Below are 25,124 nucleotides of genomic sequence, written 5' to 3'. Positions count from 1 at the left end.
TGACTTTAGTGACTGCAACTAAAAGTAACCAATGAATCTTTTTAAAATTTGAACACAGTCTATAGGGTAAAATAAAAAAAAAAAAAATAGTAAGCAATGGAACTTAGGAATGACAGAACCAACTCCTGAGAAGTAGGCTCATTTGCTACATAAGGAAATGTAAAATAACAAGACACAAGCTAAAGAAACAAACCCTTAGTTATTGCATCTGTAATAACCATTAAAAAATGGAATTTAAAGTGTTGGGACAATTCCTGTCACTATGCTAAGTTCAGATTTCAACGTGTCTATAGTAGTCCCTCTCTGTATCGCAGTTCACTTATCATGGCCTCACTGTATAGTGAAATTTAAAAAAAATATATTTATTTATCACGGATTTTTTGCTATATTGCAGGATTTTGCAGTATTGTATATGTATGTTGTTAAAGTTTCGTAGTTTTAAGAGTATAGAATATGTTTAAGAACATAAGTAATGTTTATAAAAGTGTGGAAAAGGTTAATAAGGGACTGGGAATGGTTTATAAATGTGTGGGAAGGGTTTATAAAGCCTTAAAATATAAATAAATACTAAAATAAATGTAAGGTTCCTACTTCGTGGATTTTCATCAATTGCGGCAGGGTCTAGGACATAATACCTGTGATAAGTGAGGGAATACTGTATATGCTAAGGCTCCTAGCTTCAGTGTTCCTCTTAAAGGGGAAAATCAAGTTGAAATAGCACATAGTACTGCTATGATCTATTGTCATACAGATGGTATTCCATGAGGGGTGGAGGTGGTGGCTAGAAAAAGAAAACAAAAACAAGAAACCCCTGAAACAAGAGGACATAGTGTAAATGAATTGTCTTATTTTGTCAACCAATGTTATTAGCTTCTAAAGTACTTCACTAAAATAGATTTTGAGAATGACCAAGTTAAGAGCATTCTCCATGGTTTTGAATGGTGCAGAATGGAGGTGCATGTTTGGGTTGATGCAGAACCCAAAGATCATTACTAAACAATCATAGTAGTCTATACATGATCCAAACAAACAGCAGGCTGTTCCCCATGGGACAGTGGCCTGGCAGACTGGACAAAAGGTGGTATAAAATTTTTACCCTGAGAAGGGAAATTAGTCTTTCTCTCCTTTGAAAACCAAGTAGATATTCCTGGATGAAGCAGCTGACATGCTGTACAGGTGAGCCGTGCTGGGTTGAGTTTCTCATAACAGAGTTGTTCACCCACTTATTATGGCCCTTACCCAAAGCACGATAAATAGCATTATTAAGGGGATTCCCTTTGCATGGGCATTCCATGTGTATTAGCTTGCAAGGCATGCCATAATATATGACCACAGACTGCATGGCTTAAACATCAGAAATGTATTGTTTCACATTTCTGCAGGCTAGAAGTGTAAAATCAAGTTATTGGCAATGTTGGTTCCTTCTCAGAGCTCTGAGGAAATGATCTGTTCCAGGCCTTTCTGCGTGGCTTATAGATGGCTGTCTTCTACCTATGCACAGTCACATTATTTTCTTCTACACGTGCCTCTGTACCCAGATTTCCTATTTTTATAAGGTCCCCAGTCATAATGGATTAAGGTCCTCCCTAATGACCTCATTTTAACTTTATTACCTATATAAAGACCCTATTTACAAATGAGATCACATTCTGAGGGACTGTTGGTTTGAATTTAAACATATACATTTTGGAGAAGGAAGACATAATTCAATTCTAACACCATGTGACCTTACTTACTGCAAAATCAAGCCATAGTCTGAGAAACCACATCAGATTTGATGTCTCTGATCCCCCTTTGGTTGTTTTCAAGCTAACAAAAATAGAGTGATTTAAAAAAGAATGGGGAATGGCCATCAGAGTGGAGATTGTTAAATAGTTAAGAAATGCAATGAACAACATGAGCATTGATGGGGATGAAACAATGATTTAATGCAATTTTGTTAAAGGTTTGCTGAATAAAGGGGCCGCCCCCCTGCTGATTTCTTAATATGAATGCATTGTATTTATCCTACACTGAAATAATTTTAAAAGCCGGAAGGCCAAGAGGACAATGAGAAACCTGACTTCAAATTGCTGGGAGTAATAGATCAGTAAATTAATTAGGATGAGACTGAGGAAGGGGAAAGAGTCACTTGACTGGACCCCAGGCTATTTGGATGTGTGTGGCTAATAGGCCAGTGGGTGGGGGATAAATGGCATTACGGAATGTCAACATGGGAGCTCAATGTACTGTGATTCCAAAACCTGTTGGTGAAGACATAACAGACAATATAGTTAGATTGGGAAGATATAGGATATATCATTGATGAGATTAAGAAACAAGTTGGATGGAACTTTAAAATGTTTGTATAGAATTTATGTGGGGCAGTTGAATTTTCTTTACCCACATGCATTATTGGCATGGATATTATGTCTGAATAGGAAACACATCCCTAATGGGTATTGTAAAACAAAAGGCACATAAGTTTGCCCTTCAGCAAATATTGTATAAATTGTACATGCTAAAGTAGAACTTATGGAAATGCCCAAACCTGCACAAGTTGTTAAACTGAAACAGTAGAGAATAGTTGCTGGACAAAAGAGATGGCCATTTTAATCCATGACATGTTAGAAGCTGGAATAATAATACCAACCAGTTCTCAGTAGAGTAGCTCAAAATGGCAAGTGAAAAAGGTGGATGGCTCATGGGTATCTAACAATGGACTACTAAGATGAGAGTAAAGCATATTTAAGAAGTTCAGCTCCTGGTTAAAATCTGTATGTGATTTTTTTCAGGTCTGACCATAGGCAATTCCAAAGGCATACCTGGCAGGTCTCCTGGGGAAAAGCTACCCTCCCCACACCAGACTGGGTGCACAGCTAATGCATCCCAGTCTCTGAAGAGACTTGCAGTCAAGGACTCACTCCCTGTGGCCAGTGATGTCTTCATGTATTAACATTCCCAGCCTTGATATGACTTTATTTCTAGGTCTCTTTTTCTGAGGTATTGGGCAGAGGACTTCTTTAGGTGGCTCTGCTGAGAACTCCTCATCGGGATGAGTAGGGAAACATTAAAGATACTTTTCCCCACTTTGACTCAGTACCAAGTGCTTTTCCACTCCCCTGCCCCCTCCTATTCCACCACCTCAGAGTCCATAAAACTGGCAGAGCCTTTGGCTCAGGGGTCCAGCAGTGAGATGACCTGTCCATCTGCGCTGACCTATCTGACCCTCAAATGGTGTAGCTTTCCCAGAAAGAAAACAAAACCAAAGGGATCTTGTGCCTTCTTAGGCTTTAGACTCCCGCTGATACAATCTTATTTAATGATTAAAGGTTTAACTCTTTCACTATGCTTGTTGTTTTAATTGGCTACTGTGACAGACACCTGACAGCTCAATTCTTTCTCCCAGCCTAGCTGAATTCATGAGTGCATTCCACCACCACTTCTTGATATGGTTTCAACAATACAATATACAGCAAGCTGAAAGAGACTGGTGATAAAGGACCTTGCAAATGAGCTCTCCTCCCCCACTCCCTGGGAAAAGAGTCAAGTGGTTTGCTTTCACCTGGAAAGGATCCTATGCACATTTATTTTATTACCACAGTGTTATTTGCTTTTATCAGCTTATTGTTAAATTTTGGTTAGGAGGGATTTGGTCTTGATGCATAACCTGAGTAATAATACATCATTGTAATGATACAAGGATTCCATCCTGATAATATCAGAAACCAAAGAGCAAGCTGGGACTGACTTAAAGTACAGTGAGGACACATGTGACTATTAGAAGATGGTTAATGTAGTCAGCACAAAACCAAGGGCTTCCCTTGATTTTTTAAAAAATGGCCTAGGCAGAAGCCAATGGTGATTTTCACAGGCAACTAAAAGTAAATCACTATCATTGCCAACCCCTGGGACTAAGCAAGATTACAGAGCCTGGTCATGCTTTTTGTATTTTGGAGGATTTATATTCCACATTTGAGAACAGTGCTAGCTCCTGTTGTTAAGACTACCTCCCAAAAAAGACTTATTTGAATGAGGCCTGAACAGCAGCAGACTACTGTACTTCTGAGTTGGAAAAGGCAGTGACTCATTCAAAGCCTTTCAGTCTCCATGATCCTCACACAAATATAACTTTGGAATTATCTACAACTAGCACTTATGCAGACTAAAACTTATGGCAAATGTCCAATGTGAACTCTGAAATATTGGACCAGAAAATTTCCAGACTTGGTATTGTAATACATACTATTTTAGAAAAAAAAAAAAAAATTGGCTTGCTATTGGGTATTATCTGAAAATGTCCCTATAATGAAGGACATTAAAAATCATGAAGCATGAAATATCTATAATGTCTTAAGTAATGATGAAAAACAATACAATAAAGAAGACAGTGACCAAAAGAGCTTCTTAATAGGGAAATGGTTCATACAGGAATATGCTATTGAAGGAATGAAAGGAGGTACTCATTTTATTTAAGAACAGGTAAACTATTTTCCTCTAAGCCTGACTTTGGAACTACCTAAGGAATTCATGGATCCTATTATGGAGTGGGCAGTACCCTGTGCACTATTTTCTCTCCATTCACCAACAAAATTTTTTTGGTTTATGGATGAAAGTTACTAGGTGGATGGACAGCATGCTGTTTGAAGACCATGGCATTATGGCCAACTAGTAGAAAAGCTCTGAGTGAAGAAAGTAAGAAAAACCAGCTCAGTGGGCTGATTTGAATGTTGCTTTCCTTGTAGCAAAGGCAGAATCGGCCAATAATAAGAAGCCCAAAGTGTAGGTATATTGCAAGTTATGTGCATTTCAATAAATTTGTTTCAACAAATGATGGTGGGATAGTTAAAATCCATATTTTAAAAAGATAACACTTACCCTTACTTTACAGCAAACACAAAATTAAGCAAAATAAATTACAGGTAGAAATGTAAAAGCTAAAGCATAAAACTTGCAGAAGATAGCATAGTATATAGTCTCTTGATATCACCATAGGCAGAACTTTTATAGAAAACAAAAATTAAAAGGAAAGCTAAAACTTATATATTGTATTGATAAAATTTATTTATTTATTTATTTGTTTGTTTGTTTGTTTGTTTATAGAGGAGAGCACAAACACAGTTCTCATGCCCACAAATTATGCAATCGAGTTTCCCACATTTGGGGAAATGGCAGGGGTCAACACATCCAGAGTGAAACAGATAAAGCCTCGCTCTGGGAAAACCACCTTCATGACCATGGTATCTCCCTTGCCAAGTAAGTATGCATGTATTGTTGTAAAATTTAAAAGCACATTTTCTTCAAAAGACATGTTGAGAAAATAAAAATATGACCACGGAATAAAAAAATTTGTAAACCATATTTTTATAAGAAATTGTATACATTACAAAAGAAACTCAAAACACAATAATTCAAGTATATTTAAATAATCAGAATAACATTAAATAGATAATGTATAAGAGAACATATAAAAGGCCACTAAGCATGTCAAAAATGCTCAACATCATTTACTATCAAAGAAATGAAATGAAAGTTAATAGAAAGTCAATAAAATTGCTAAAATTAAAGTTTGATAATACTAGCAAGCATGTAGAAAGATGAACTCTAGTATACTGCTGAGTATGTACAATGATAAAATTATTTTGGAAAAACAAAGATTTGGCACATTATTATAAAATTACAAGTTCAACTAAATTAAAACCCAACTGTTCTACACCTGAGTATTTAGCCAAAATAAATGAGACCATATCTCTGTTGTAGATGGTAATTAGGCTCTTCCATAGGATCACAAATTAAAACCCACACATGGGAGATTATGGTGTGACATGGTTTATTCATGTGGGCTTGGGACAAACCAGGTACTTTTTCAAAAGAACCAATCAACTCTCCAAGCTTTTCTTAGCTCTGCTATTTGATATAAGGCCTCTAGTTTCCAGCATCTCCTCCTGTGTTCCTAAACAATCTGGTACTGCAGCAGGGAAGGAAGGAGTGCTAATCCGTTGGCCCAGCACAATGCTGTAACCCACTGGGGTGTGAAGCTGTGATTTCCTGGTGAAGCAAACATTGCCCCTGCTTCCAGGTTTATTCAGCTCGATGTCTAGTTCCCTTTGCTCCTATTTCCTAGCTAAATACAGAGGATAACATATCTACACAAATAAATATGTACATGAATATTCAAATATATTTTTTATGATAGCAATATTTTAAGACAATTTAATTATTCAATAATTATGAGAAGATTTAAAAAACATGTAGCATATTCAAAGCCCTGACTGCTGTGGTTCAGTAGATTGAGCGGCGGCCTGTGAGCCAAGTGTCGCTGGTTCGATTCCCAGTCAGGGCACATGACTAGGTTGCACGTCAGGTCCCCAGTTGGGGGCGCGAGTGAGAGGCAACTTCACAGTGATGTTTCTCTCCCTCTCTTTCTCCTTTCCCCTCTCTCTAAAAATAAATAAATAAATAAACAAACAAGTAAATTATTTAAAAAAATAAAAAACATGTAGCATATTCAAACAATAAATACTACTAAATAATTTTTTAAGTAAAAACAAACAGAAAACTGTTGATCAATACAACTACATGTATTCATGTCAAAATTATGTGGAGTAAAAGATGGCAGAATTAAAAAAAAAACATATGATTCCATTTATAAGGTTCAAGAAAATGCAAACTAACATAATAATAATAAAAATCCTATCAGTAGGTACCTGGAGCCAACAAGACTATGAGACTGGAGGGAAATGATGGACACATTCTGTATCTTGATTTTTAGGCCTCTTAGATAATAGAAGCCCAATGATAATTTTTATTACTAATAACGGCCTCATTTTAATTATTAAAATGTTCAGCCCCTAATCTTAATAACATAATTCCATACACTGATCTAATGTAAAGCTTTATTGGCCCCCTGCTGTGCCTGCTCCAGGCTGGAAAACCAGCAGTGGTCGATGAGAACAGGGGTGACTTCTTTATTTTCCTGGCAAGTACAAACTTCTGCTTTACTGTAATATCAGAGTCTGTTTCTGGCTCCTCTGGGATAAAGAGAAGAGAAGATAAAAGGTAGGAGAGAACTTAATTGCTTGCTATGCAGCTTAGCAATTTGTATGTAGCCTAGCACGGCTGGCCTCTGGGTCAGGCAAATTCTCCATGATAATTCTTTTCTCTTTAGAGTGATGCCATGGGCTCTTCTGAGCCACCCCCTCTGGGTCCTCTATAGGAAGCTTTGATATGGGTAATGCTGCCCTTGAGCTGGCTTCTTTAAACATCCCCCTAAGCTTTGCATGTAATACTCAGTCACCAGTCACCTCTTGGTGAGAAGCCCTTCTGGCCTTCGGGCTTTTCTCAAAAGAAAACAAATTCAAGAAAGCTGTGCTCTCACTTATTTTCAGAGGGTATATTAGTATTCAAAGTGCAAGGTCAGGAGACTGAGCCATAGCCTTCACTTTTCATCATTTTAAGTCCTTTCTTAATACTAAGCTTCTAAGCCCACTTAAAATATTGGGAAAGGTGCAACACTTTCCAGTAGCTTCCTTAGATTAATATTCTCTCACTTGGTTTGATTTGAAGGTGATATGTCCCCATTATGGAAATGAAGGTGTTAAAGAAAGCATAAAATCTTATAAACCATCTCCAAAGGAACCCTATTCACCTCTTCACACTATTTTAATGCTTAACAGTGGATTTCAGGCACAGTTAACAGTCTCTTTTCTTAATTCATATTTTGAATACAGTGGTTTTGAATGTATTGTCTTAGGTCATTAGAGAATCAGTCATAATTAACACAGTAGTTCCCCTTACTCTCAGGGGATAAGTTTCAAATCTCCCAGTGGATGCCTGAAACTGGGTAGTACTGAACCGTACATGTGCTATGTTTTCCCCAAACATACACACCTTTTCACCTAGAGGGACCCCTTTATTTCTGGGGAGATTTTGGCATTATCTCCTGTTGCAAAATCTCAAAAAGAAATAAAATGAATATTAGGAGCTTCCCAAGCCTGTAATGAATTTTCAGAATTCAAGAAAATTTTGCACTCACCTGTCTGTTAAAATCCTCCTCTTAATTTTTAGCCAAAGTAAAATTATTATTATAATGTTTGCCCAGCGATGGATTTAAAGTTTTTATATTCTATCTGGCATTTCAATGATTTCTCCTTAGAGGGTTATTCAGGACATTTAGAAACAAGTTCCCATAATATAGTATTTCTTTTTGTATGTGTATTTCTTATATGTTTGCTGATTTTAAATGCTTTTCAATTCAATCAATAATATCATAGGAGACAGAAAAAATTATGAAAGGTGAGAGAAAGTACATAAATGATGTAAAATTACAATTTTTTTCTCCAATTTTCAGGGAAAAAGTAAAATTATTTGAAACATTTATCTGTTGAGAAATGTTTTAAGCTATTTGAGATGCAACAGTGTCACAATACCACCATCTGGTGGACATAAGTAGATGTTTTCCTATTTCTGCTCATAATTGGAAAAGTAGTATTTTTTATTGAAGTTAAAATGTGTTTTCAGTTATATCTATTTAAATTCTACCAAATACAAAATACTTCTCCATTTTATTTAATTTTATATTAAAATAATATATAAATACATGTGTAAATACATATATAAATATTTCACTGAATAAGTTAATTTGTGTAAGTGAAATAAATATTTTTTTTGAGAGTTTTAATCTACTTTATACTTTTCTGGTGTATGCACTCCCTTCATCTTACTCTTATCTGAGATATTTGCCTTTCTAACTGTCATAAACCTCATTTTATGACTCACTTCTGCCTATTCTGTTAGATACATAACATCAGCAGATAATTTTATGGTAACTCTCTCCATGAAGCAACATTTAATTACCTGTATTTCTTATTTTCAGAGCTTTATTATTAGATGTGAGGGTAATAATTAAATTACTAGTAATAAATTTAATTTGTACTGTTTACAGGGGAGACATTTTCATTTTAATAATAATGCCTGGTTAGTTTTTTAAAAATCAAACCTCAGAGTTTATCAATTTAAATAAAATGGAATATGACTTAAATATACAAATTAAATATATATGTATGAAGTGAAGTGTGTTTAAGATATAATTTATGAAATATAGAAATAAAAGACTTAGAAAAGTAAAGACCTATTTTGCTATTTACTAACTGGAAAGTTACTTGACCACTGAACTTTGTTTTTGCACTTAAAAATGTTGATAATATTCATTTTACAGAGTTATGAACATTAAGTGTCATAACACATACTAACAATCTAGTTCAGTGTTTAATGCAATTCTCTTCTCCTCGTACAAAACTGAGATTGCTCCCCAAATAAAGGATAGTTGGTCATTAGTGGCCCCACAAAAACTTAAATACAATTCACAAGCCTGAAAAATGAGGATCACTCTTAATGCCTATGCAAGAGGGTATCTAGCATAGTAAGTAATGTTTTAGTCAGTTTGGGCTGCTGTAACAAAATACCACAGACCAGGGAGTTTACAAACAACAGAAACTTATTTCTCACAGTCTAAAGGCTAGGAAGTTCAAGATCATCAGTGTTTGCAGATGGCTTCCTGGTTCATAGATGACCATCTTTTATTTCCTCACATAACGCTAGTGGGATCTCTGTGTGGTCTTTTTTTATTAGGCACTGACTCATTCATTAGTGCTCTACTTTCATGATCTAAGCATCTCTCAAAGGCCCCGACTCCAAATACCATTACTTTTAAGGATACGGATTTCAACATATGCTTTTTGGGAAGGATATAATCATTTAAGACTATATTAACAAGTAAGATACCAGAATTTAAAAGGAAAAAAATAAAGGACTATCTAAATAAATATGTTGAAGCTTAGTACATTTTAAAGTTGCATAGACTTATTGATGTTTCTTCTGCTATTATAGTTAATAAAATCTGATAAAACACTTTAATAACTTTCTCAAATAGAATGACTGTTGATGAATTAACTGAAATTCCAGACATTTTAAAAAATGATTATTGTTTTTAAAATTAAAATGGTGCCTTTCTCATTTTTTCCTCATAGTGATATATACTGTATAATAACATTTAATGTAATCATGCTTTTCAAGTGCTGAAAACTTTTCAGCAAAAATTTACTTAAAATAATAATAAAACACTGGTTTAAAAAGCAGTTCAATTACAAATAACTCATAGTTTTTCAACCAATGTTCTCTAGTCTGTGATGACAAATATTAGAATGGCAGGAGCCAAAATAAGGCGTATTTCTTACGGCCATGTCGAAAAGCATTAAGCATTTTTCCAAGCTCAGTTTAAGATGAAAATACTACACAGAATTTACTATTTCCTGAGGAAATATCTGTAAATGAACCTTCATTATATATTACCACATTCAATAATAACAGTTGATAAAATGAATACATCCATTGCCATTGCACATCTTTGAAAAAGATAAGAAACTGTTCATTTTCTTTTTTATTATTGTTGATTCCATTACAATTGTCCCAGTTTTACCCCTTTGCCCTCCTATGCCCAGCCCACCTGCATCTCATTGTCAATCCCCACACTGTTGTCCTTGTCCATGGGTCATTCACACAGGCTCTGACAAAACCTTTCTCTTCTTTCCACCATTCCTTTCCTGCTTCCTCCCCTCTGGCAGCTGTCAGTCTGTTCCATGTTTCTGTATCTCTGGTTCTGTTTTGCTCATTGGTTTATTTTGTTCATTAGATTCCTCTCATAAGTGAGGTCATATGGTATTTGTCTTTCACCAATGGACTTATCTCACTTAGTATAATAGTCCCCAGTTCCAACCATGCTGTCACAAAATGAAGGAGATCCTTCTTTATTTCTGCTGCATAGTATTCCATTGTGTAAATGTACCACAGTTCTTTGATCCACTCATCTACTGACAGCCATTTAAGCTGTTTCCAGCACTTGAATACTGTAAATAGTGCTTCTATGAACATAAGGGTACAGGCCTTTGAATTTGTGTTTTGGGATTATTAGGGTACATTCACAGCAATGGAATCACTGGGTCAAAAGGCAGCTTCACTTTTAATTTTTTGAGGAAATTCTATACTGTTTTCCACAGTGGCTGCACCAGTCTGCATTCCCACCAACAGTGCAGTAGGGTTCCCTTTTCTCCACATCCTCACCAGCATTTGTTTGTTGATTTGTTAATGGTGGCCATTCTTACCAGTGTGAAGTGGTATCTTATTGTGGTTTTTATTTGTATCTCTGATGCCCAGTAATGTTGAGCATTTTTTTCATATGTGTATATGCCATCTGTATGTCCTCCTTAGAGAAGTGTCTTTTCAGGTCCTTTGCCTATGTTTTTAATTGGATTGTTTGTCTTCCTGGTGTTGAGTTATATGAGCTCTTTATATATTTTGCAGATTAAACCCGTCTAATGTGTCATCAGCAAATATGTTCTCCCATATATTCAGTTCCCTTTTCATTTTGATGATGGTGCAGAAGCTGTTTAGTTTGATGCAGTCACTTTTGTTTATTTTTTCCTTTATTCACCTTGCCCTGGGAGGTGGAAACTGTCCATTTTCAGATGAGGAGTCTAAAGCATAGGTTTAAATAATAAACCAAATAGATATTAACTGATATTAAATATTAGAGTTAGGAAGGTCTGGATACAGAACATCTACAACAGAATTGGCTTATGGCCCATGTGTGAGGGTGGTTTATCAGTTATATTTCGTTAAATAATCTTGCACTGAGTTTTCAAAAGAAATAGAATGAATAAATGAGACATTTTAACAATATAGACACTTTTTGTCTGAACAAGTAAATTAGGTAAATAAATAATAACAAAAATTGCACACATTATTTATGATGTGTATTATTCAACAACACAGATTATTTCTTTAAGAGAGAACACCACACTTGGTTAATATCCTCAAAATCACTGAAATAAACTTATATCAAAAGTATAAAACATATTTCAGTGATATCTTTTTTCTCGTTGTATTATGCATAGTCAGATTTTTACCAACAAATTTATTTATATGTATTTGTTTTTATACTTATTCTTATTTTAATAAGATAAATAATTGCATCTGGTCTCATTATATTTTGGATCCATCCATAAATTTTGTAATCATGTAACCACATTATCATCAGGATTAAATGTTTCTTTATTTAAACTTTGCTGAGATTTGTGGATTCCATAATATTCTGCTTAATTCAATAGTCTATGACTACCTCTTTGGGTAGAGTATAGCTAAATTCTATGTTTTAAAATCTTTCAAGTGAAAAATAATAACTTTTAAGAAATTGCACAATTTAGTCTAGTAGCTGGGAAGATATTATGTATGCATCATTCATAAAGTGTAAATATTACCCTTAAAATGTATAAAAATAAATAGCCTTTATATATAAGCTAGATAGTTGAATTTGTAAATAATAATAATAATTTAAAGACAACCTGTAGAATTTAACTCATACATTGATTTGAGAAAAAGTTAATAGGCCTAATGGAATAGTGTTTAATTTAGAATGTAAGGATTATTTAATATCTCATATGTATAAGACACTAATCTTTTCATGAAATGTTTAAGTTATATGCACAACAAAACAAAAATGAATAACTTACCAGGTTATATTATGCTTAGTGTAGTTAGAAGTCTGTTATTTCCTGTTTTGTTTTGTTTTTTCTTGAGTCATTTTTTCCCCATCTACACTTTTCCTTGAAAAATCTGGGCTATATTTTTTAACTTCCTTTTAGCAATAAATTGAGGTAGAAATTATAAAACTATGCTTTAAGGAATTTTTAAGCTTCCATTTTTGTCACACTGTGAAGAAATCCAGGATAAATGTGAAGCCCAAATGTCCCAGCTGTTCCTAATGACTCCAGAACTTAGTCTATCCAATAGCATAATTAACCCCAAACAAAACCCCCCAAAACAACTCAGGCAATCCACAAAATCATGAGAAATAACAGATAATTGCTGTTTTAAGCAGCTATATAAGTAAGACATGATAAAGAAATTTGTGCTTATATTGCAACACACAGGTTTCTGGGTGATTTATTGCACAGCATTATTCTGAATATATCTGATTTACAGAAGTTGTCACAAATGTAACAAATGTTAAAATATGTGTTATTTACATAAAGAATCAGTTGGAGGCAGCATGAAAAAGTTTTAGAAATTTGGAAAATGGTTCTTCATTGAAGTAGTGGCAAACATTCAATGACTCACCTACCTTAACATTGAAGAAGAGAAATCTGTCTCAAAAGTTTCAGTGCTGGGGGAAAAATGTGTGGCAGAATGTTGAAAGTTGGGTTGGTTGTTAACTGACCACATTTGATAAAATAAGAAAGATGTGACACCATTGTGTCAGAGAATATGGAGTTCAAAAATTGCATGAAAATTGAAGAACATTTTTTTTGCTAAATCGAATGTGTGGCCATTACCACTCAGACTTGGGAATAAAGCCGATTCAAGCTGCTGAAGTAAAATGTGGCATCAGAGTAGAGACCCAGCTATACTTTTAAAAGAATTCTGAAAGGATCAAAATCACGCTTATTAAATCTTTTCAATTGAAAATAAAGGTTCCCAGGAAGCTTAAATTCATAGTCCCACAATAGCCAATTCACTCAAAATAAATAGGTATAGAGAGAAAATCGTGTTTCATATGTATTTGAAGGAGACAATTGATACATATAATCAGTTGCAACCAAATACGTGAAATATTCGCAATTTGTCTGAGACAGTGATATGGAAAATCATCTCTAGTTTGGAATATAAGAAACCAAGATCATTTGAGTTATTAAAAACAGATTTATGGCTCTCCAAATTTCAGTGGACAGAAAATGATTTGAAAAATCTACTAACTGCAAAAGAGCGGGGAGGAGTGCCATTTTACAATTCCCTATTTAGAAGTGATTAAGTGGAAAAATAGAAGAGACATCTCCAAATAGCAGAACCAAGAGGTATGGAGACAATGGAGAAAATAGTGATACTTTGGAAGCAAAACCAGGGAACTGGGGCTGAGCAGAATTTCACACATGCTGTGAATTACTGTCTGCTCTGTGTCTCCTACTTTTTATCTTACAAATGGCAATATTTATTGTGATCCCACTCTTCTTCTGCTATCATATAAACAGAGTATAGGAAAAATATAACATGCTTATCTAATTAATGGTTGTTTGGACAACAAAAAGTCATGTGTGGAGCTGAGGTAGTGATTATGATAAGATTATCTAGCTTAAGTCTGTTATAGTCATTGAATGATATACAGAAGATGTGTTGAGTAAGTGCAAAAGTACATATGTCTTACAGAGAAAATGACCTGATAAAACTGTGCATCAGGAAGAATAAAGAGAGTGAAAATCATGATGTGCCATGATAGTAATTGCAGCAAAGTCTAATCAAGGAGGAAAGTGAAAGCATAAGAGTGGATGCTTCATGTGAACCTGGGATTAAGACTCAAATACCTGAAAATGAGATTTTTGTAGTGGAACAGTACTGGTAATGACATGCCCATCAAGAATATAGCCATGGGAGAGGATGATTATTATGGGTTAAAAAAATAAAATTAGAACCAGGTATCTGAAAATCTAATGTAGATGTTAAAACCACCAAAAGTAATGAAGACTGTCAATGTTGAAAAATGAAAAAAATTGCTAGAATTTTTTGGGAATAAGGTGCATGACTAAGATAACTGTAGATGACAGGTCTTATTTTTTTTTATATCTGTTCTCTTGACTTGGGAAATAGTATTTTTTACAAAGCATTCTGGGAAACATCCCTAACTTTAAAAAATTTAACCTCTAATGTGATTTTATGCAAATACACAAACATGTATACTCACATAGAGAAAGAAATATAAGCTCATAACATTTTTTCCTATAATACAGTAAAATGATCAAGAAACAAAGAAAAATGTTACTCACTTGCTGTAATAGATTTATAATATCTTCTTATGGCTCAGGTAAAGTATACAAACAACTATTTTAAGATAATTTTAAAACGTGTTATTCATTTGAATTACAAGTGAGTTAATAATTTACTTTGATTTCTAGAAGAGAAACATTTCCATTTTAAGAGAAAGAAAAAAGAAAACTGCATTTTTCTAAATTTCTAAAACTCGTTTATTTAATCAGTTAAATATGCCTTTTAATATAAGATATGATGGCACAGACATGTTACTTAGGAACACATTGAGGATTCTTATAGTATTTCTGATTCTGTTTATAACTTTTACTTCTCAGAGTAATTTATTCTATACTTTCTATTTCACAAATATGTTAGTCTACTAAAATTTGCTTGGAAAATATCAAATAATAATACTTTATATATGTAAACAACTCAATAACTCACCCACAGATGAAAAGATAAAGAAAATATAGCATATACAAACAATAAAAATAATTTAGCCTTAAAAAAGGAAACCCTACCATTTACAACAACATGAATGAACCTAGAAAAAATTATGTTAAGACAAATAAGCCAGTCACAAAATGACAAACACTGTATTGCTCCACCTATGCGATACACCCAAAACAGTAAAACTCATAGAAGCAGAAAATAGAATGGGATTGTTAAGGACTGTAGGGAGGAAAAGTAAGGCGTTGTTGGTCAATGAGTATAAAGGTTTAGTTGGATAAAATGAATAAGTTCTATAACATCATACCTAAAATTAAGAATTCAGTATTGTGGACTATAACATACACTAAAAGAGTAGTTTTCAAGTTGTGTTCTTATTAAGAAAACATGTCGGCAGCCGTCCGTCTCAAGAGACGATGGTGTAGCTTCTTAAGAGTCTATCTGCACTGCCGAGAATGGCTGTGCAGTCCGACTCGGGAGTGACATGGTATCTGTCTCCTCCCGTGTTGAGTCGACATCTTGCGATGACGCTGGAGTGTCCTCTCCACTGAAGCTGAAGCTACAGAGCCTGGGCAGGGTGATATGGAGGGTCTGCTGTTGCCCATGCAGCAGACCCCCACTCTCTTCGCAGCTGAAGGGTCCAAGGGAAAGATGGAATCAATACAGCTTGGCTTCAGGTGCGCCGCAGGAGTTGCCGGTGTTGACTACAACGTCAAACCGCCTTAGGAACTCCGGCTCCGGATTTTCTGTCGGGGTTTACTCCCTTAGCCTTTCCCCTGAAGAGGTATGTCGCAAGGCAGCGGAGGTTTTTTGGAGTCAGAGTTTTCCTTCTCTGATGTGCCCTGACTGGAAGATCGAACCAGTAACACTTAGCTCGCAGGCTGACGCTCAATCCACTGAGCCAAACCAGCCAGGGACATTAAGAAAACAAACACACAAAAAACAAGGACATTTTGGAGGTGATGAATGTGTTTAGCACCTTGATTGTGGTGCATATATTAAGTGTTCAATTTTCTAAAAAATAATAAAAATAAGTGCATTTAATATTGTATGATCCAAATAGAAGTCAAACCAAATGCGGAAGGTTAGACTGTGATACTGTACTGCACCTTACCCTATTAAACACATTGATATTTATTGCACAGAACAAAGATTTGGTGAAATTAAATCCAGTTCTGAAAAATCAGAGGTACAAATAAAAAGTAAAAAGGATCATTATAAATGTTTAGGAATTGAGAAGGATGTAGGTTTGTGCTTCCTGGTGAATTTATTCCTTTTTGAGAGTGTGGGTGGTCCTCAACATTGAACAGCTGTGGAAGGAAGGGAAACTGATGCAAAGGCATTTTAGAACAATTACGATAAAAAAGTGATAAATACTGATGAAAACGAAAAGGGAATCAGAGAAGGCTTTGCATTTAAGTAATCACTAGGAGGAATTCCCCCGATTATGTTAATACTCGTTGGAAACTAACTTCCCCTTTCTCCTGTGGAATCCAATGACTCCTTTCACTTCTCAGTTCCCTTTATCTGTCACTTAGGCACAGCCCTTCCTGCAGCTCCCAGCTTTCTCACAAATCCATCCATTCTGTACTTTACAGTAATTCATTAACATTTAACTCGGTTTAAGATGACATAGGATAAAGAAAATTTATTGTCACTACCAACCTTATTTATGAAATTCTGTGTATGAATAATTTATCTTTATTTGGTGCAGTGCTAAAGAGAAACATAATGTTTGGTTCAAATTCAACATTTAATTTAATGTTTGAACATCTTATTGCTGAAATATTGAAAATGGTTTTAATACTTCAGCTTCACTTTTTTTAGACATTATCTATTTATTTTTAGAGAAAAGGGAAAGGAAGGAGAAAGAGAGGCAGAGAAACATCATTGTGAGAAACATCAATTGGTTGCCCCCCCAGATGCACTCTGCCTGTGACTGAACCCACACCTCAGGCATGTGCCCTGAAATGGTTTCAAAGAAGCAAACTTTTGTTCTGCAGGATGATGCCCAACCAACTGAGCCACATCAGTCAGGGCTTCTCTCTCAATTTGTAATGCAAAATTTTATCTCTCTGATGCAGTGGAAGGGAGAAACTTACACAGTGAAAGTGATGATGATTTATGGATTCTTGAAGACTACACGCAATATTCTTTTAATCAGCACAGTCCTGTATGGGTATCATGGTCAATGGACAATATGTAGTTAGTACTTAAGCATGAAATCTATACTTTATATGTCTCTTAACAGATAAAGAAAAACATTGACTTATGAAGAATTTTCACCCTCTAAATGTTCTTTCTGATAAGAAGCCATATGTGTTTGACATGCTATCTTTTCTCTTTCAAAACGTGTTCAATCCTTGTCTTTTTTTGTCTTTTAGTGGTATTTGTGTGTGTGTGTGTGTGTGTGTGTGTGTGTGTGTGTATGTATCCCCATATGGCCAGACTTAAACTGGTTAACTGAGATGTCCAGAATCTGACCTTCAGCTTAATGGGGAATTATGTTCATATTTGAGACTGAATCAAAGGCAAATACAGGCAAAAGGTAAAAGTAGGCTAAGTATACAAAATAACACTAATGATTCAAAGAGTGTCTTAACCACCACAAAATATAAAGGACAAAATCATAGAAAGTATAAAACTCATTTCATGAAGAAAGCAAGTTTCTAATAAAGGCCTGAAGACCAAACTACTTTGGTATATGGCATCATTAAATGTAATGCATGTGGATGCAAAATCACTTACCTCAAATTATTTTAGCAGCAGGTTGATGACTATCCTCTTAACCTGTGGCTTCATATTAAGGATCTTTTCACCTTTAAAATAATCTTGAGGCAATAAGCACATCTGCAGATAATAACTTTTGCAAGGTAAGATAAGAACATTCCTGGAATTGGAGATGTTTAATTGAGGAGTTCTGCCATTAAATACCTATTACTGTGCAATGGGGCTTTACAAACTACCTAGGAGAAAATGAGTCATTTCAGGGTAATGAAATAGTACATTTGATGGGTCTTATCAATATTAACATAATGGATTTTGAAAATAAACATTTAATTAGGTAGATATCTAGGAGAAGAAAAATAGACTTAATTAACAGAGTAATATATATCATATATTTAAAGATTGCCTTTGTCTGGAAATTCCTAAAACCTTCATATCTATGGAAGAGTCTGGCTTAATGACTAATAACTTTAACAGATTAGAGTAAAAACAACTAAAAAAGTGTTTCAAACATACCTAAAGTACAAAATTTGTGACATTATCTTTCTAATTCTTTAAATCTGTGGTGGCAGAAAAAATACATCTCCCACAACGCAAACCTACATCCTAATTCTTGAATCCAGAGGCTTCTTACATGGCAAAAGAGACCTTGATTATATTAAGGATGCTTATTTGGGGAGATTATCTTGGATTCTCTGGCTGGGCCTAATGTATTTACAAGTGTCTGTATAAGTAGAAAGAAGAAGGATCAGAGGAGATGTGACAAAGAAAGAAGAGGTCAGAGAGATGTTAGGCTACAAGCTAAAAAAATGGCAGGCATCCTTGAGAAGCTAGAAGAGATAGGAAACAGATTCTCTCCTGAGGAATGAGAAATACGATAGCTCTGATAGCCCATTTTAGACTACTGATCTCTGCATCTGTAAAATAATAGATTCGTGTAATTTGTTACAAGAGCAATAGGAAACTAATACAAAATCAAAAAAGTAGAAAACATTTGAGTGTGTATACAGACTTCTGTATGTGTATATATGTATATAGACATTTATTTGTGTGTATACATAGTAATATATGTAATGTGTTATTTATTATAAATGCATACAATTAATTATTTTTAATGCTTAAGATACTGCTACAGTGAAAGAATATTATACTCTTTATGCGTGTACACATTGTAGGCCTACTATATACTGTGTTGATGTTTGTTTGCAAATTTTAATGTATGTAGTGATAGTTTTTCCTACATAAAAGTCAAGTTTGATAGTCTAATATTACTTCTACAGTGATATGCATACATAATTCCATAATGAGATATGAGTAACTCATGTTCTTGTATTGCTAGGAAAAAGGGGAGTTTTCCTCTGATCTTTTCTTCCTGACAATATAGGAACAGGCAATTCCTCAGATTCATTCATGGTTAGCTTCCCAATCCTGTCTAGGGGATGTTTCAAGGACTAGGACTTGATAAAGAGCTGAGTCTCGAAGACTGATCTCAGATGAGGACCAAGAGAAAAGCCTGAACAGTGAGTGAAAGGTTTAAAGAGCATAAAATTAAAAGCTGTGGGATTTGAGCCTTACCACAAGCTCATAGTCAGTCCCTTTGACCTGCTTGTCCCTTATACTTAGAGCCATGCTTTTCTCATCAGCTTGCTCTACCACTGCAACATTAGCGATAGCATTGCATTAGTCCATGTAGACTGCTATAACATAATCACGTAGACTGGGTGGTTATAAACAACAAACACTTATTTCTCACTGGTCTGGAGGCTGAGAAGTCCACAAGCAGGCCACCAGCAGATTTGGTGTCTAGTGAGAACTTGCTTCCTGGTTCATTTACAATCGTTTTCTTACTGTGTCCTCATAAGGTGGAAGAGACAAGGGAGCACTCTGGAGTCTCTCTTATAAAGTCACTAACTGAATTCCTGAGGGTTGAACCTTCATGATTAAATCACCTTTCAAAGGTCCTATCTCCTAATATTATCACATTGGGCATTAGGATTTAACATGTGAATTTTAGGAGAACACAAACATTCAGTCTATAGCAATGATTCAATAGTGAGTTCTTCCCTAAGTAGCACAGGTGCGTTTTCCTTTTCTCCACTGCCAGCTTTCTTGAAATAATTGAATATACACATGCTCCTTATGGGGGTGGGCAGTGAGTTAATCTACTATTTCTTGCTGAAAGGCAGTGATGAATATAGACAGACACTTGGAGCTACACAAAAGGAATTTTAAAAAACACCAGCAATGGGAAATGTGTGGGTCAACACAATTTTCTTTTTAACTTTTAAAATGTCTTCAAAAGACAATCAACTGTTCAAAGAAAAATTATAATAATGAATTGCCATATTATAAAATATAAAGAGGTAAAGTTGATGGCAATGAGAAACAAAGGAGAAGAGTAGCATGAATGGAAGAATGTTGTTTTAAATTGTTACATTATTATTTTAAATTTTTACATTAGAGGAAGTGACAATCATATTTAGTCAAAGTAAACCAGCAAATTAAGGATGTAGATTCTAATATATAATGTAATCACTGTATAGATAAATGTGTACAAATAGAACAAAAACAAAATTAAATGTGTGTAACGTAACATAAGAACAAGAATAACAATGATTGATTCAAAAAGAAGTAACAAACAAGACAAAGGACCAAAAACATAAGGGAAAATAGAACATATAGAAAATATCAGACTGAAACACAACCATATCAAATACTATATTAAAAGTAAATGGAAAAATGCTACAATTAAAATCAGAGATTCTTGATTTGGATTATATAAAAATGAATTAATAGTTCTCTTCTGTAGAAAAAAGCAGTTTATGCATCTAATATTATTTCTGTGATAATGCACACACAGAATCCCACAATAAGATGCCAGAATCTCAAGTCATTTTTAGAAAAAAAGAAGACATGATATTTTTCTCCCTCTGGACTCACTTCTTGACAGAGTAGTAAAAGAAAATTCTGCAGGTCCAAGTCCCTGCCTCCTCACCTTGTTAGTCTTGCACTGGGGATGTTTCAACGCATAGTACTCTACTCCAGGGCTAAGACCAATGTTTGTTTTGAAATTTTGGTGTTCTGGGTTATATTACAGATCCAGTTTCAATATAAAGACCAGATAGGTTAAAAAGTAAAAGGTGAAAATTTGTACCATGCAAAAACTAATCGTGAGAAAATTTGAGTGGCTGTATTAACGATATTAAAAAATAGACATTAAGACAACAGATGTAACCAGAGAAAAAGGGAACATATAACAGTGTTTCAGTTCCTCAGACATCTTTTGGAACCATAACGTCTGGGATCCTAAGAGTGGTGCCAAATCACAAACAAGTAATATCTTCACGGAACACAGCCTTTATTTAGGAACTTTCAGTGTTTAGATAGAAATGTAATTTTAAGTGTCTGATAACAGAAGTTTTAGTTATAATTGTTTGCAATTCTAACTTGTAGTATACAACAGCACTTATTCCAAAACTACATGCCTTGCAGTACTTGTGGCAGCCCTTATAAAAGTTACTGTTGACCTTTAAGAGCCATGTAGAGTGTTGGTAGCATTTGATATCTCCAGAATCCTTTGCGGTGAATTATTAACTTTGGGTTGGACTAACAGTTTTTCAATATTCTATAATGATCTACAGTACTGCTTCTACTGTTGTATAATCCAGTTTTTCTTTTAATAAGGATATTACTTAATCCCTAAATATTCAGATGAAGTGCTACAGGTAAAAAATGGTTGTAGTATCATCTGGATGGTACACAAATTATATATATCCATGTTTTATATTTCTTTGGTGAGACTTCAGCAGTAATACTATAAAGAGCTCTAACTAAGGCTTATATTTAATATCTTCATTTGTGCATATTATAAAAGTAATTTTGCTATTTTCTCTAGCTTTTAAACTTTATTGCAGTAATTGTGCATAAAAATAAGGTGTAACATCCTTATTGATCTATGTAATTAGTACTGAAATTACATTATATAAAATCTTTCAAAAGGCAGGGTGCATCATGCATAGAGTTATTTTTATTTATTCCTATTTTAAGTAACTAAGCTTTGTGACTACTGTGGTGTTTCCCTACAGCCTGCCACATATAAAAATGACACAGATAATTTACTACCCATTTTGTACAACATAAAATAAAGTGGCTATTAAAGATTTAAAGAAACATTTTACAATAATAGAGGTAGTAAATTATATTACATATGCCTGTCTATAGTGTGTGAGTAACAATGATAATTGTCATTTTGTGTTTTGCTTTAGTTTTTGACATTTTTAACATATGCCCTTAAGCAATTTAAAAACAATAATGGATAGCAATAATTAAAACAACATAAAGTTCAACTTTCTAAGCAAATGCCAGTGTTTTCTTGGGGAGTATAAAGGTCTTTGAATCATTATCACAAATGCCAGTCCATGTTGGATCAAAACGTAAATGAGATTATAAATCTCTCTGGGATGTTCAGTGAACTGATGCCCATCACAGGCTTAAATATTAGAGAATTACAAATAGACACAAATGAGCTTCACAAATTACTGGAAGTAATTACAAACTCTTTACAAAAATAAGATATAATTTCATTCAAGTAAGTTGTCAGGGAGCAGAGCACAGTTAAAACTCATTGACTTGCTCAAGCATAGGAACAGTAACAGGTTTTGTAATTTATTATAAAACAGAATTTTTGCATAGTTCAAAAGGTTTTCAGATAGTTTCAAAGGCTCTAATGAAAACAAATCTCCATCTTGTATAAATTATCCTTTCCATATATTTTTCTAATTTCTTAGTATAATTTTAGAGGACAAATCACCAACTTAGGAGGTTTTCATATAACATGAAGTGGATTTAATGGCTAAAGACAATGTCTATTTACATGAAGTTATTTCACAGGTAAATGCGATCCCTTGGAAATTGTTTAAATTACTGAAAATAAACCAGTAGGAAATTGGGGAGTGTGATTAAATGAGGTCAAATCTATCAAGAAAAGTATTTGATTAAATGATTGTTTTACAAATAATATGTTGATGATAATCGTCGTCGTCGTCGTCGGCAGCCGGCCGTCTCGAGAGACGATGGTGTAGCTTCTTAAGAGTCTATCTGCACCGCCGAGAATGGCTGTGCAGTCCGACTCAGGAGTGACACGGTATCTGTCTCCTCCCGTGTTGGATCGACATCTTGCGATGACGCTGGAGTGTCCTCTCCAGTGAAGCTGAAGCTACAGAGCCTGGGCAGGGTGATATGGAGGGTCTGCTGTTGCCCATGCAGCAGACCCCCCCTCTCTTCGCAGCTGAAGGGTCCAAGGGAAAGACGGAGTCAATACAGCTGATAATAACAGTATAATAGAAAATATGTAAGAGACAGGAATATTCACTATATAAATACAAGTATCTCATAATCAGGAGTTTCACAGTTAAAAATGACAAAACTCAACTTCAGGTACTGTTAAAGGGAAGAGGATTTATTTGAAACATAATGGAGATAATTTATATAGTAAATAGAATTGAAAACATCCCAAAGTCAAGTTTTCCCCCTTAATGAGCAAGTAAATTTTATTAAGCACTAGTCATAATAGTGACACATTTTTTTTCCAAGTGTGGTTTGTTTACTGTTTGTCTTAAGATGAGATTTTATATTACAGTAGTCCCTCTCTATATCACGGTTCACTTATCACGGCCTCACTGTATCATGGGTTTTTTTTAAATATTATATTTAATTATTTATCACAGGTTTTTCACTATATTGCAGGATTTTGCAGTATTGTATAAGTATGTTGTTAAAGTTACGTAGGTTTAAGAGTGTAGAATATGTTTAAGAAGATAAGTGTTGTTTATAAAAGTGTGGAAAATGTTAATAAGGGAGTAGGAAAGGTTAATAAGGGACTGGGAATGGTTTATAAGTGTGTGGAAAGGGTTTATAAAGCCTTAAAATATATATAAATACTAAAATAAATGTAGGGTTCCTACTTTGTGGATTTTCACCTATCATGGGGGAGTCTAGAACATAATACCTGTGATAAGTGAGGTAATACTGTATTGTTACTGAGCAAAGTAGAGCTCATCGACATGATGCTTTGGTGTACAATTCAAAATTAGTGTTGAGAAAAATAGGTCCTTATTTACAATATTCCAACCTTGGGGGTGCTGGGAGCACTTGAGCTTGGTGCCCTGTTCTACCATGAGACCCAGACTTCCCTTGCTCCCCAAAAGGCTATAAGCCAAAACCAAGCCTAATAGTTCCCCATTCCTTATGTGTCAGCTCTCTCCTTTCAGATCTGGGGAATGTTATCTTCACCCTCCATATAATAGTCCAGGAAAGCATGGGCTCTGTTACACTGTATCATGGGGAAGTTCAGGAAAGGCACAAGTCCTAAGAGTGTCCTCTCCATATGTCCTGAGCTCCAAGAGTCCAGATAGAGTCCGGGTCTGCAAGGCAGAGTCCTTGGTGGCTTCTGAGTCAGCTGGAGCAGGCATGACCAAAGCAGCAGCGTGCCTGCTTCCTTACTAGCCCAGGCTGCATGGCTGAATCCTGACTACAAAGTGCATAGCTACTTCTTCTCACATGACTGCTACGACCTGCTGCTCCGTCATGCTCCTACCTCATTGCACACCTCCATCATGCTTCTTTATCATGGCACCCTCCCTCATAGCTCCTCCAACATGCTCCCTTTTCATGCTCCCTTACATGATGCTTCTCCTTCATGCTCCTTCATACTCTCTGTTTCCAACAAGCTTCCTTCCTCAAGGCTGCCTGCCCTTCCTTTTAAATCCTGAAAGTCAGTACATCTTTTTCCCTGGGGCGGTAGCACAGCTATTATCCAGCTTCCATATTGCCGTGGATATGGATATGCAAAGTACCTTAAAAGTTATAGTATCTCCTTCCCCGATTTCCCAAACTGTGGGCTGTAGAGACATTGGGGATCTCTCCCCCTCTCTGTACCATGTTTCATTACCAGTTATAAGTTAACTAATTTTGTACATTTCTGTGTGAATGGATAAAATCATGTGTGTCTATCTTTAAAATGATGTATTCACCTCATGCCAGGAGCTGTGCATTATAAGACAGTTTAAGAGAACCAGAAATCTCTACTCATTATTTTTCATAACCTAACAGAAAAG

The 25,124-nt window shown here is 34.9% G+C and overlaps 1 non-coding gene across 1 annotated transcript; it reads right to left on the bottom strand.

Moving 5' to 3' along the window:
- Positions 1-5,080: 5,080 nt before the first annotated feature.
- Positions 5,081-5,243, bottom strand: LOC150020070 (U1 spliceosomal RNA). Its single transcript, XR_016509586.1, has one exon. It is a non-coding gene; the product is annotated as a U1 spliceosomal RNA (small nuclear RNA).
- Between the last annotated feature and the right edge of the window lie 19,881 nt (positions 5,244-25,124).

Source organism: Furipterus horrens, unplaced genomic scaffold (genome assembly GCF_987537825.1).
Source record: "Furipterus horrens unplaced genomic scaffold, mFurHor1.1.pri manual_scaffold_2, whole genome shotgun sequence".
NCBI lineage: Eukaryota > Metazoa > Chordata > Mammalia > Chiroptera > Furipteridae > Furipterus > Furipterus horrens.
Note: the sequence above shows the minus strand (reverse complement) of the source record. Positions and strands in the feature narration are given on the sequence as shown.